Source organism: Antrostomus carolinensis, unplaced genomic scaffold, assembly GCF_000700745.2.
Source record: "Antrostomus carolinensis isolate BGI_N321 unplaced genomic scaffold, ASM70074v2 scaffold13960, whole genome shotgun sequence".
NCBI classification, from domain to species: Eukaryota; Metazoa; Chordata; class Aves; order Caprimulgiformes; family Caprimulgidae; genus Antrostomus; species Antrostomus carolinensis.
In genome coordinates this window covers 13,910-28,909 of record NW_010289166.1, presented here as the reverse complement: position 1 = coordinate 28,909, position 15,000 = coordinate 13,910, and the positions used below count along the sequence as shown (strand labels likewise).

At 35.7% G+C, this 15,000-nt stretch overlaps 1 protein-coding gene across 1 annotated transcript in view; it reads left to right on the top strand.

The window, feature by feature from the left end:
* Window positions 1-15,000, top strand: part of LOC104525977 (forkhead box protein P2-like) — a 65,618-nt gene that overhangs the window by 39,349 nt on the left and 11,269 nt on the right.

The window sequence follows — 15,000 nt, the reverse complement described above, 5'->3', positions numbered from 1 at the left end:
TTAACTGTTGCCCACAGTTTACATAGAAGCCAGTAAAGTGTAACTTTTTGCCTGTCGTATAAATCAGTGTAATTACGTATTCAAGTTTAATTACTGGTGCGTCTGTATTGGCAAGGTTTATATGTTATATTTTATGCAAGACTACGATTCCTATTAATATTTAGCAGCTAACTATATCATTAATTACTCTAAAATCTTTCCCCTACCATCTTTTTAATGGAGCTGAGAGAGTGGAAGTATTAAAAATTGATGTATTGTGGATTTCAGAAATGTGTCTGAAGCTTTAGAAATGCCTGGCCTTAATCAGTGGTGTCAAACGTGGCAGTTTCTTGTTTACTAAATAGTAAAACATGTATCTTGGAGGTATTGTTTCCCAGGTTATTTATATAATAATTAGCAGTGCTATATCTAAGTAGACTTAGATTTAAGTTTACTGTAAGATGATTTTTAATATGTATTTACAATTATGGTCTGTCTTTTTTCCTGTGTTTAAAATAGCTGATCTGATGTGCCTTTTTTTCATTCCATTTTCTTTCACATTTTTAATGTTCATTTTAGCTTTGTTCATTTAGCTAGAGTGGGATATTTAGCAGTAACAGTAACTGATACCAAAGTCCCTTTTTACTTATGCTTTGGTGTGTTGAGAATCCATTTTGATGTGACCATTTTTAGGAAAAATATTTTGCCGAGTTTGTCTTCTTTTTTTTACGCATGTTAGTGTATCAGTGATCACATAGAAATGTTTATTGTCATGCATTTAATTGTTTTATTGCACATTTATTCTACTTGCCTTTGAAAATAACACACTGTTAACATTCATGTATTTTATCAGGTTCCAAACCATTACTTTTTCAAAATGGAAAAATTTGTCTTTTGGAAGTGTCTTTAGATGTATTAAATAATACAAAAGAAGTAATAAAACTTGAAGTAGAAAGAACATGAATATATGCTCTTGAGAGTAACACTACTCTAAAACAAGTAAAGTGAGCAATCAGACAAAAGTTTTTATATCCCATGCTTTATGCTATCAACCATGCAGTGGGTAGCTTGAGGCCTTTTACTTTTAGCAGTTCTCCTGAGTATGCTAATGCTCTCTTCCTGTATAAAATGCCAAGACAATAAAACTTTAAAGAGCAAACAAGAGTTAGATCATGTGTGTTAAAAACAGCTACTTTACAGAAAAGAATGACACTTGCTATTAAAGTTGTTTTGTAAGTGTTTGGCAGATCTGTTTACATATCCTACATACTGTCTGCCATTCTGCTGGATAAACTGAGATATCTGTGCATATGATTATGTAGATATGACTACATTTATAGCTGTGTTTATAGCTAAAATACAGCACATTGTAGCAATTCTTGTCTATAAAAAAGGTAGATAGCTTGAGTTACATCCTAACTCAAGATTCAGCTTTCTTCCCGTGTTTATAGTATACATTGTTTACCAAAGCTGACAGTTTTGGGACTTGCCATGGTGGCTCTTTTGAAACTTATGACTATGTGTTACTCAGTTCTTGATAGATTGAAGCAACAGAATGTAAATGCACTGAGATACCACCGGAGAAAAAGGTTATGCTCATTAATCCCTTGCACCAAATTTAGTGCAGTGTTACTGGGCTTCTGTGTGACCATGAACTGTCAACCAAAAGATAAAGGTTATGACTAGATACCTGCTCACTTGTGCAATTTTTGCTTTTTCCTTGCCAGTGGAGCCAAGAATATGAAAAAGGGAATTAATGCAATGTGCAAGGAAGGGATAAGTTTGTGCAGGAGGCAGAGTACCAAGGAAGAACAGAGGTCTCTTCTTTTCCTCTGTGACCATGTTGACCAGTATCCCTTGGTTTTTTGGGAGTAAAGAGCATTATGACCATGTTGACTAGTATCCCTTGGTTTTTTGGGAGTAAAGAGCATTACTTAAGAAAATGAGAAAATATCGGGAAAGTATGACAGAAGTAAAATAAGTAAGGAATATGGTAAACAATTAAGATAAATTTTAAATTTTACATTACCTTCACAGATTATATAATCCCAGGTGCTTTTTTTTAATTAGAAATAGTTAATACGCTAGAAAAAAATGTATATTTTACTGCCACAAGCATCCACTTAGTAGTAGCTTCCTGAAAAGGTTCACCCAGGAGGTGTTTCACCACTATAGAAGTGTTCTTGAGCGTGTTATAATTACTGCATTCTCCTGTGAAGTAGGTGGCTTCATTAATCTCCAAGTAGATTAAACCTCCATCTCCTGATTCCTAGGAAAGTGTACTAGCTGTGACACCAGGAATACGCTGAGCAGTTACGTTGCCTGCCATCTTGAAGCTGGCATGCAGCCAGGAGCAATGGAGCGTGGCATTAGGCAAAGGGGCAAGAGTTTGCGTGCAATTTAGAGATCAAAGCATTCAGTTGGGAAGGGGCAGAGTTTGGATTTTAGACTAGCTTCCCGTGAGAGACATTTGTTTGGTATTATCAGGAAATCCAAAGAGTCTTAGTGACAGTGTCAAAGCCAAGCATCTCAGGCATTTGGTTGTTAGAATTGTACTGAGTATTGTTTTATCAGATAAATATATCATAGCCTAACTTTCTTATTTTGGAATGTTCATATTATTTTTTAGCATAAATATATATTTTATTAACATAATGAAAATTGTGTGTGTACAGTTGTCAGTATTTCTGTGCTTTGAGCATGAGAATATTATCAGAGAAATTGATTTCTATTATTTTAATACCTTAGCTACTCAACGTCAGAAAGTGGGGAAATTATTCCAGTCTGGAATAATTCATGTCTTCATGTCTGGTTTTTGAAACAGAGTAGTAAGAGCAGTTGTAGTCATCGACTTACCCATCTGCAGGCAGGTATCTAACATAGGTGAGTGAATCAGCTTACTTAGAAAATAGTCTGTGTTCATTGACTAGAGAAGGACAGTAGGTATATAACTTCAAGTAAATGTGCAATATTTAAATGCTTGTTAAGTACAGAGTCCCAGACAGTGTATTCAGGGCAGTGGCACTTTAAAAGCTTTAAGAGTTTTTGCCTTGGGCAATGATATATAATCTGCTCTATTTCTTACACTTCTCAAACACTTTAAAATACTGCAGTAAGTTTTAGGTGATCAGTATAACCATGGCCTGGTAGTTAGAGTATCTCCTGTATTAATAAAGCATAAAGCATTTGAAATTTTATGCTGCATGCCTCCCAGTTCTCATTCCCAGTCTAATGAAAGATGGTAATTCCATTATCTGGTAGGCAGCCTCTCACTAGTGGGATCTCAAGTCCTAGGTTCTCTTTCTATGTTTTAGCAGTATTAAATCTAAGTTCTGTCTTTGATCTTCAACTCCAATTCTTAGTAGGTGGATGTGGGCACTAAGTGCTCCCTTGACATAAATCTTCACTGAGAAAATATGTTATTTATTGTGGGCATATATGTTCTGTTCAAAATTCTAATCTCCTCTAATACCAGTTGTCAACAATCAATGTCAGACAATAAGCTTTTCATTTAAATCAATACTTTAGACTCTCTTTCTTCCTTTAATTTTTGACCATGGACTACTACTCCAAAATTGCTGTGTGTTTTAGCTGTTAAGCAACAGGTTTCAAAATGATGAAGACAACAGAAGGTTTTTTATATATAAAAAATAATTATTTCTGTAGAACTAGGTGCTGCTAATCTTGTATAACAATTGTACATGGTTTTAGTTAGAAGCTTTAGTTTACGTATCTTTGGGGTATAAATGCAGGCTTCTGAAGTAAAAAAAGAAACAGTGACAGGACACTGGAACAGGCTGCCCAGAGAGGTTGTGGAGCCTCCTACTCCAGAGACATTCAAAACCCACATGGATGCTTTCCTGTGTCAACTACTGTAGGTGATCCTGCTCTGGCAGGAGGATTGGACTAGGTGATCTTTGAGGTCCCTTCCAATCCCTAACATTCCGTGGTTCTGTGAAACCACAAGCATCTGAACAAGTGCAATTAAAGCTGCACGGTTGTGGGAAACTTTGGAAAAACGTTTATCGTCCCTGAAGAAACAACAACATTGGTCAAGACATGGAATTATACTTAGGGACAATAGTAACAGTTGATGCATTACTGATAACACAACTTCTTTTTAACCAGCATCTCATAGCCAGTATACTCCTGATGTTAATTTAAGAATCAAAATGTATTAGCCTCCTGATGTTAATTTAAGAATCTAAATTTATTGGCTCTGAAGGAACTGAAAGTCAGTTCTCACTCTTGAGGATGGAATATCAGGGATGAAAATCAAGTTCAACTGTTTTTCTCATGTTTGTGCACTTGTAGTAAATTGATCCCACTTAAGTGATTATTGCAACTGGCACGGACTAGGGTGTTTTATCACCAGCACACTTAGTGCATCTCTTGTCCATGTGTTCATATTTTTACAAATGCATCATGCAAAATGCCATTTTACTTCATTGTATAAACTTTGGGAGAAAAGGTAAAATTTTATTATGCAAATTTGTTCTTAGCAGTTGAAGAAACAAAAAGAAAATGATTTCTCAGAAAACTGGGAAAAGTGTAGACTGAGAAAATATAATCTCACCATAGGAAACAATGAGGTGGTTATGCCATTCTGTTAAAACTTGCTGCAGGTCATTAAATAAGGAGTAGGAGGAGTTAGCAAAGGAAATGGGGAAAGCAAATATCCTGCTGGTGAGGTTTTGTGGAAGAGGGCTGTCATCACGGTTTTTTCCCTGTTCGCGCTGTATCAGTGTGTAGACTGAGGACAATGCAACTTATCTCTTATATTCTAAATTAACTTATGAAAACAATCTAATTCCTAACAGCAAATCCAGAATCCTGGAGATAATGGATGTCATACTAATTTCTAGAATTTTAGTTGCTGATTGCTTTTTAAAAAATAAAAATAATAATAATAATTCTTTTCAAGAGTAACTTCTTAAAAAATTAAGTGCATTGATATATCCTCAACTCATATATGACTTTTTGTGTTCAACTGTACTCTGTAAGATGTGAATTGGTTGAAACCAGTTGTCAAGACATACATATATCCCATGATCTTCAAAGCTGTTTTCTAGAAAATGTTGTGTTAGGTTGTTGTGAGTAAGAATATTTTTTTTGTCCAAATGAATATGAGTAGCAGTCAATCTGAGGTGAATTAGAAAAATAAGCTTATCCAGTGTAGTCCTTCATCTTCAATTCTGTCTGTGAAAAGGTGAATACTGACCATCTACACTTTCAGTCACCTTTTCCTTTGTATTCTGCTGTCATTCCCAACCCTACTCCTTTACCTTTCTCACTCTTGCCCTGACTGGATCATTTCTCTCTGCAGTTCTATCTGCATAATCATCAAACTTGGGGTTGATTTTTTTTTTCAGACTTTTTTATCTTTAAATTTTATTCCCAGAGGCAAATATGATTATTCTACTCTTAAGATCATTTACTTCTGAGGTGCTTCAGTTTGAAAGCATTCCATTGTCAGGTCGTTCCCATATCTGATTATTCCAGTCCCCCACTGTTAAGCTTTCACACCACTTACAGTAGGTTACCTATCATTCCAGTTTTAATCCCTTTCATTCCCTTGTTTCTTTAACTTTATAATGTTCCAATCCCCCTGTCTTTCCTTCTTTCCTTTTTTTTTTTTTTTTGTTATCATTGCATTGTCCCATTTTATGATCTCTTTGCATTTACCTTGGAGGCTTGTTCTCTTCTAGGAGACTGCTATGATCCAAGTCTCTTGTTCATTGTATAAGACTTGACATAGTGTATAAGAAAATAAACTCTCAAAACACATCAATTAACAGGGATGTAAGAAGCATTATTAAATAGGTGAGAAGCATGTAATTGAGCGGATGAATATGGTAGCAATTGCAGTATTTCTGAGTATCCTTGTTCATAAAAAATGTTTCACCTAATCACATGATATTTTAATGCCTGTGTAATTTAATTTCACACATTTTTATTTATAAATCTAACTTAAGGAAGATAATGGGCAAAGACTTTGTGAGAACAATTGATTTTGATTTTTATATGAAAAGAGAAACAGCTAGGAAACATAGGATCTTAAAGGTTATAGCTTTTGTCTGAGCATATTCCCACTGAAAGAAGCTCTATTGAGAGACCACACGGTGGAATAATTTTGACTTTGCCTAGCACTGCAACTCACAGTTGCAAGTCCAGCAATTCAGCACTATCATACTATTTTAACACTTCTTTTTTTTGCTTTTACTGATTGTGTGCATCATGCAGCAGTAAACTCTCTTGAGCTGTGACTGTGCCTCCCTTCTTTTGTACAGAGCCACTCACGTGTCAGCACTAATGGAAAAATAAGCAATGATGTTTTGATTAATAATATTTTTCACCATTCCCATTGACATAACTTTTCATTTGAATATTTTCCTAAATGTCTATATTATCCTTTAAAAAAAAAAAATATTATGCATTACTTTACTTTTCAGTCTATTTGTCCTCTACATTTTGCTTCTGTTCATCAATTTTCTTATCTTTCAAGACTGATTTTCAAGTCCTTTATAATTTTCTCTCATAGTTTCTTAAATGTTACATGTCTTACTTTGGATCAGAAGTTGCTATTTCTTCTTTACATTATTCAAGCCCCAATTGTTGCAATTCTATAGTACATTCCCAATGCTCTTGACAAAAAGATCACTCCAGAGATACAGTGCCTTCAGCTGAAAAGTGTCAGATCCCCATAGCATGGCTTGTAGAAGTTGGTAGGCTCCTGTGGGGTTTCACAGAACCTTTTTGGAAGCTGTCTTGCTGAAAACTTTGCTGTACTGCTGTCATGAATTCTCAGTGTAAGGGGCAAGTTATTTATACTTTTCATGAAGAGGTCTGTATAAGAGAAGGCAACATCTTAAATATTGTTACAGATGTTAAATGTGTTTGAAGTTGTACAACTAAATATCTCTGCAATGTGGCTGTGTAATTCTTAAATTTAGTTCATAGTAGATTCCTGTCTTTGTACAACACAAAAGCTGAGATGATAGTGCCATTTACAGTGTATTTCTAAAACTGCACATACTGTCATGACTTTTATCCAGTTTTGATGATTGCATTTGGATTTTGAGTAACTGTAATATTATAAACCAGAATTTTTGAAAATGGACTCTCTAGGTACTGTTTTGTAAATACATGTGTCCAAAATGTGCCTTTACATTTATACATCATGTAAACAGTTAAATAAAAACATATGATTATATGCAATTGATAATATTTATACCAGTAGTTTAAATGATGATCCATAAATCTAAGCAAATTTTAATTGAAAAATATAGGACATTATGCTGAGGAAGTGTTATTATTTTACTATTATTTAGTCTTTGGAATTGTTAGGAAACGCTAGGCACTTTACACATTTTAAAACACTAAAACTTTCAATAAACTTTTTTTAAAGAATTTATAGCAAGACTTCATCTCAGTGTGTACATCACATTGAAGTAATCAAATCTCAAGATTACTAAAGGCATGATTATGCCTGGTGAAGTCCATGTACAAAGCAGTGTTTGCAATCTTCTGGCAAAACGCAGCTGGAAAAATGTGCTCGTGGATCAAACAGCAGTCTGTGAGTTAGAACAGTTTTGGAAGTGCATATGTGTAGTACAGACCCTGATGTAGTCTCTGTTAGGGTTATAACTGCAGGTATTCCATTGTTTTTCTCCAACTAAACAACAATATTAAATGTATACCTTAAATTAAGATGAACAAATCCAGTAGTCTTCCTCCTTTACCTGGACCTGACAAGTTCATTTGTGCCACTATACCCATTAATAAGCTGTAATGATGTTGCAGAGCCTTTGCGTGATCATGGCCTCCTGCTCACCCTTTTCAAAGACTTCCATAAGCTTCGGATTGAGGTGGGCAAGGGAATATGTTTCTTTGATGTAGTATTATGCTGTTATAATAGTAATTAGGGACTTGCCCCAACTTGATTTTAGTTTTTCTTCTGTATTTCCCCTCCTTTTTTTCATTCCTTGCTGATTTGGCATTATTAGACATCACAGCTGAAAAATGTTCTCCGAGCTTTTACCTCCTCTTGTCCTAAGAACACAGGAAATAAGAGTCATGTTGTGGGCAACCTTGTCATACAATTCTTCTCCTAAAATTATTATAGTCCATCTCAAATTTGAAAGCCATTGTGGAACTTCATTCCTTTGATTATAAGGAATTCCTTATAATCAATTTATTGATTATTCCAATTTCCAAACTAAGTATTCCAATTTGGTTTCACTGATATATGTTCTAGCTTAAGCAGTCTTTCATACTCTTCCTGTTTGTTTCTTAAATGTGTTCTAGAGACCACACTGTGAATTTTAAATCTTCAGGCTCTTTCTGATACAGCAGACTGTCCATTCTCCTCATCTTTCTAGTAGCCATTCCATAAAACTACTCAGTTTTGATTTATTTTCACATGCGGTTGTTAAGAGAGTTTTTTTGAAGCATTCTAGACGTAGTCATATATAATGTGTTCTTTCTCTCTGTTCTTATGGGGAAAAAACATATTTTAGCTAAATTCAGGTAAACTGTTGTGGTTTATTTTTGTAATATGGTATGAAAGGATGAAAATAATTATGCTTGTGTATCAATCTGGAGTTCCTGGAATTACACTTTAAAGCATGCTTTTTTTTTGTTTTGTTTTGTAGCTAGATATTTACAGGTATAGTTATGAACAATGTATGGCAGTGTATATTTCTAATTCAATTTGAATATACTGCCCTGAGAAGCAGAAGCCTGTGTTAAACACAGGCCAAAGTAAGCGGTTAAGAGGCAGGATACATTAACCTAGGCTCTCTGATATCTCAGATGTCTCCTAATCAACTCAGTCTGCAGGCAGACTATATTTATGTTTTCTTGCAGAGGCCATACAGATATAACATATTCTTCAGACACGTTGCCCTTCACATCGAAATCTTAAGTCTGTAATAGCATAAAAATAGGAGGCACGCTTAGTATTCACATGTTGTTAAGTTGTTTAATATTCTGAGAAAAGTTAGAATAAGTTTGAAATGTTATGTGTACAAGCACTCATTGGCATCAACATGACGTGGTGATGACTGGATACGCAGTCATTGTTAAGACTCTAGAAATGGTAGCAGATCACCAGCTGAATGTGCACTGACAAAGGTATGTGATTGCGAAAGCATACTTAACAGGAACGTTGTACATAAAAGTAAGCACTGTACTCCAACTAGTTTTTCTGATTGGCTTTTTCTGAAGACTGAGGAAGGACTGAAAATATTAGGTTTTTTGAGAAGAGAGAAACTGAGTGGGGAAATGATGACAGTCTTCAGTATACTGTGCAGAGGAGATGGAAATGAATTTGTCCTTGTCCATTGGGAAGAGGACAAGAAATAATTGATTAGTATTTCAGCAAGAAGAGTTAAGATAGACACCAGAAAAAATAAAACCTTTCTGACTGTAGAATAATTAAGTGCTGGTATGTGTATCAGCACAGAGAGACTGTGGAATTGCTGATGCTGGAGGCTTCTAAGAACAAATTAGAAGTGGTCAAAAGTGGTTTAGCTATAAATTATCCTGATTTGGGATAGGGCAAGGGGACAAAGAGACTATATGATTTCTTGAGGTCCCTTCCAACCCTGTTGTATTCGATTCTTATGATAAATCTAGAAAAAAATAAGGTATTTTTCATGTATGTCATGCCTTACTAGAGGCTAGCTGAGATTGTCCAAGTCCATTTGCTTTGTAATCTGGAACAGCTGTCATAGTTAGATATCTTTAAGCACTCTTATTTTTAAGATTGAATGAATCTTGGCCTTACAGAAAAATATACAGTAAGCATAAGATTCAACTAATGTGAGAAATGTCAGCTATGGCAGTGCAGACAGTCCTGCACAGGTCAGTTTGACCCATTTGTGCCTGCTGAGTATGATGTGCAGTTCTACTTGTTAAATGCTGCCATCAGCTATTCATCAAAAAACATATTGAAGGGCTGGCAATTCTCCAGGCTTGTTTTAGCAGGCAAAGCTAGTCTCACTTCAGGTCCTAGCTTTTAAACATTGAAAAAATAAAAGATCAATGCTCCAAGAAGCTTAGCATATGAAAAGGAAATATTTTGGTAGCATCCTGCTGAAAATTTTGAAACATACCCACCAAGCATACCTATCAATTCACATTTTTAGTGAAGAGTGTTCCAGAAGAAAAAATGTACCATGCCCAAAGTGTATTGCTATTTAATCCCTTGCTGCTACATCAGAACAAAATGGCTAGGTGCCACTGTGGAAAAACGTTGTTGATTTGCTTATAAAATATCACAAAAGTGTTCTGGAAGTGTTAGCAAAAGGATACTATTTTCAGCCTTTGGCCCACACTATCTGATGAGCTATATGTTTTTCAAGATAGCAGTTTTACTGATGTAAAAGTTTGCAACAGAAATAGAAAAACAATTTTATATAGCCTGTATTTGTATTAAGATGTATAACAAACCATGCATAGTACAGTCTAAATTCTCCCTCAGCTTTTCCTGGATCATTGAATAGCTTTCCAGATTTTGCATAGAGAACATTTGCCTGCTCTAACCTGCAAATAACACTGAGATATTTAGTTGTTGCTGCTAAGTTTCTGTGTAATGGGTACAATTTTTAAAACTTCACAACCATTAGATAATACAAAGCATGCAAGATCCATAGCCTAGAGATTTGAGTGCAGACACTTATATCTCTAGTACTTTGTCATTTCCCTTTTATTTTTTTACCTTTAAAACTTCTGTGCTCTTTCTTACTAATCCTTTTCTTTGTTTAGCGTGTTAACTTTTGACGTTTGAACTAGACACTTGACAGTTTGAATGCTCCTCTTGTGTTGACTTCAGTGGCAGCTAAATCAAATCAAAGTACTCCTATCATTTTTAATCTTACCTCCTACAGATATGCTTACCATAGGTCACTTCTGTTGGTTTTATCTGGATTCTGCTATATTGTTTTTTGAGATGAGTGAGTAATAGCTAAAAGATAGTCAAGTACACTGAACATACAAGTTGAAGTGAGGGCCTACTATAAATACATAAACATGTTTTAAATTATAGTCACTGTCTTTATTCTCTCCTAGTTAGTCTGACATACCGGTTTTTGACTTCTTAAGCAGAAGTGCCATTGGAGGATTCATAATAACATATTTCCCAAGTGGTTACAGTAGATAGATGTATATGGGTAGTTTATTTTCTTTTATTTGTCAACAGTAAATTGATCTGCTGTGGACTGTCAGCTTTGTTATTTTTTTCAGTTAACTTTACATATGACTAATCTAAATATATTGTGTTGTTACCTGTGTTTATATCTTCTTCTGAGTATTCATAATTATATTCAAAATAGAAATCAAATGTAGGATCTTAGAGAATTCTAACTGTTAACCTACCTCCGTGTTGTGAAATAATCTTTTGTTCTTCCTTCATCTAACTAGTTTTATTACTGGCAAATCTTTACATCTATTTTTATTATGAGTTAGATTTTTGAGGTTTCTCACAGGAATTTGCAAATTAAAATACTTCCATCAGCTCTCCTTGTTTACTATTGTATTACTCTTAGAAGCCTCATAGGTCAAGTAAAAGTAGTAGTCTTATATATACTTGTTATTCCACGTCATTTGTCTAGCAGAAAAAAAAATGTGGTTCAGTATGTGTATCACCTTTGGTTATTCCCCCTTCTCCCCAAGCATTGCCACATGCATTGCGTATTTCACTTACATCTTCTGTGAATAAACTTCAGAAGTGAAGTCACAGCCGTAATGAAGTCAAGGGGAATTTTGCCAATGACTTAAATGAGATCTGGATTTCATCCCAGGGAACGATTTGTCTTCATGTCTTTGGCTTTCCCTCATTCTTATTCTGCCTTCAGTCACTCCTAATCACTCCTAATCTCCATTTGATATTTCTTGTGACTGCTTACAGCCCCATCTCTCAATTTTAATTCTTTTTTTTTTTTTCCAGATATGACAAGTAGTTCTCACAGATCTGAAATCTTTTTACTAGATCTTTGAAAATTTACACAGTGTTAGTAGTCTACAACATTAGCAAAATTGCTAATGTTGAAATCTGGAACCTTTTTATCTATGCAAATACAGGCAAGAAAATACTTTCTCAGTTGTGGCAGGACTAATTTGGAATGCCCTGTTAACAATAAGTTTCTAAGTGCTTTTTAAAAAGGTTTGTTTTTCTGTTAATAAAAGTGTAATATCTTAATATTTTCTGCTATCTATATTCCCTTAAAATCCAAAATATACAGATAAAATCACCTTTTATTTTCTTTTTGGATTTTTGGCATTAAACTGCCTTCTCAATCCTTTGTACCTGCTTTTCAGACACCCTATATAGCTTGTGGCCTATTCTTGTCTTTAAAATGGCAGCCATGTGTTCAGATTTTCAGATAACAATGAGTATCTTCCTGCTGTCCCCCTCCCCTCTGATACTAGAGATACATATGCACTCAGAGTAGCTTTCGTCTACCATGTTCATGCTAGATCTTCACATCCAACTAATAATTGTTCTCGCCCTTTACTCTGGTCTTCAATTTGCAATATCTGGGTATTATCTGATTTCTCCTGGGACATAAGAATAAGCTGGGACCTGTTTAACATCTCTATTGATGTCCTGGAGGATGGATGTCTTTACCAGCAGGTTTGCAGATGACATCAAATTAGGGGGAAACAGTCAGTATGCATAAGGGCATGATAGCCATTCAGAGGACCTGTATTGGCTGAAGGACTGGGCTGAGAGGAACTTTATGAAATGCCATGCCCTCCACTGAGGAAGAAGGATCCACTTGCAATGATGCACACTAGGATGGCCTGGCTTGGGACCTACTTTGCTGAGAAGGACCTGGGGGTATTGGCAGACAGCAAGCTGAGCCTGAGCCAGCAGGATGCCCTGGCAGCTGAGAAGGTCAACAGTGTCTTGGGCCATATTAAGTACAGCAGAGAGCGCAGAGATTGAAGGAAGTAATGAAATTATTATCCCACCTTCTCAGCGCTCATTAGACCACACCTGGAATACTGTGTCCAGTTTTGACACCTCAAATATAAAAAATACAGCAGCAAACTAGAGCAAGTTCAGCAAAAAGGCTACCAGGATGGTTGAAAGCAAAGGCAACTGCCCTGTGAGGAGAGGCTGAAGTAGCTGAGCTTGATCATCTCAGAAAAGAGGCAGCTTTGCGGGGACCTGACCCTCAGTACCTACAGGGAGATTAGCGGGAAGACGGAGCCAGGCTCTTCAGTGTGGTGGTACACTGAGAGACAGTGAGCATAAGTTAAAATGAGAGATTCAGGCTGGGTATAGAGAGAACTCTTCCCTCATGAAGACAGTCAAGCAGTGAGTGGGGCAATTGTCAAGGAAGTTGTATATTCTACATCCTTGGAGATTTTCAAGACCCAACTGCGTAAAAACCTGAGCAACCTGATCTGACCTTTTAGCTGTGCCTTCTTTGGGCAGGAGGTTGATCTGGAGATATCCTGAGGCCCCTTTGACCTGAATTAACCTGTGATCCTAGAGTGTGTTTCCATAAAGACAAAACAATGAGAGAGTGAACAGAAGCCAACCAAGCTTTTTAGCAACCAAGCGCAAGGGGAAAGATCTTACAAATAGCAACAACTGAGTTTACATCTTTTTAAGATATCACAAGAGAAAAAATAGTGTTTACAAGACCAGTTTTGTGCAGTTGGTAATGATGGGGTTTGTGATTGATTTTATTTTATTTTATTTTATTTTATTTTATTTTATTTTATTTTATTTTTCCCCCAGAGGGACTCATCTACCTTTTATCTTAAAATAATTGAAGGGAAGGCATGAAGAACACTAGGGGTTTTTTTTACAGTGACTGATAAAATTTTATCAACACCTATTATAAATAGGAAAGCCAGTCTCTAGTCTTGGAGGTTCTAAAAGCAATAATAGACATGCACAAGCTCATTCTTGCTCCTACACCTTAGCTGATGCTCTAGAGGCACTTTGTGACCATTGATCATTAATTCCATCTTATACCATCTTCTGTAGTGATGAAATAAAGACGACAAACTTTAGTGGCCTAATTAAGTATTCAAATGTAATCTTTATCTCCTGTCAGAGTCTGCAGCAGTGCCTGCCAGCTAGGGCTGTTTCCTCTGCTTTCCATCACAAAGTGAGCACAACTCCCAACTCTTCCATGGTAGACTTGAAATCCTGAGTGGTGGATAAGATAACAGTTATGAAAAGTAGTATATTTTGAAGGTATTTTTTGTGCTTCACTGTTGCATTTGAGAGAAGAAAAGGTTGCTACTTCCCTTTTTTCCTCAACATGGTTCTTGGAGTGCCCACAGTGGAAGACTGTGATTTGAAAGTGGGAGGTTGATATACTACATCCAGAAACACCTTCCTTGAGGATCAGTGTTTCTACAAGCATCACATGTCCAGTCGTCTTCCACCAGGGTGTTGTGTCTATCTTCGCTCCCTCCTTAGTGAAATGAAGCAGTGCACCCTCAGCTGCCTGACAAGGATAGATGACAATAGGACCTTCCTCCCTTTCTTGTTTGAAGCTAGAAATTTGCATATAGGCATTATTTTCTCTAGAAATAATAGCACTTCTTCAGCTTTTCAGTATATGTGATAAATACATGGGGGAAGTGATTCCTGATGTTCAAGGAAAAATAATAATGGATTCTGTGACAGTTGTAGCATTACTGAATTTGTATTTAATTACTCATCTTAATACGCTTTCTTCCCTTTCTCAATATTTGGATTAGTATCTCCCCAAATGACTGTACATATTCATGTCAATAAACAGCTCACTTCTACTTAAGAAAAATAATAAACTTTTTATAATAGCGTGAAATTGTAAAGAGACAAAGTAATAGAATTAGATATTTTGAAAATACTGTAGGATTTGAGGATTTGACTCCATTTGCCTACCAAAGCATAAATATAAAAATTCTAGATCTGAAACAGTGGATTGGAAAGGAGAGATTTTCTTTTTAACCTGCTATAGGATATCGTACGGACCTAGATCTGTACTGGCAAGATGAGATATAACT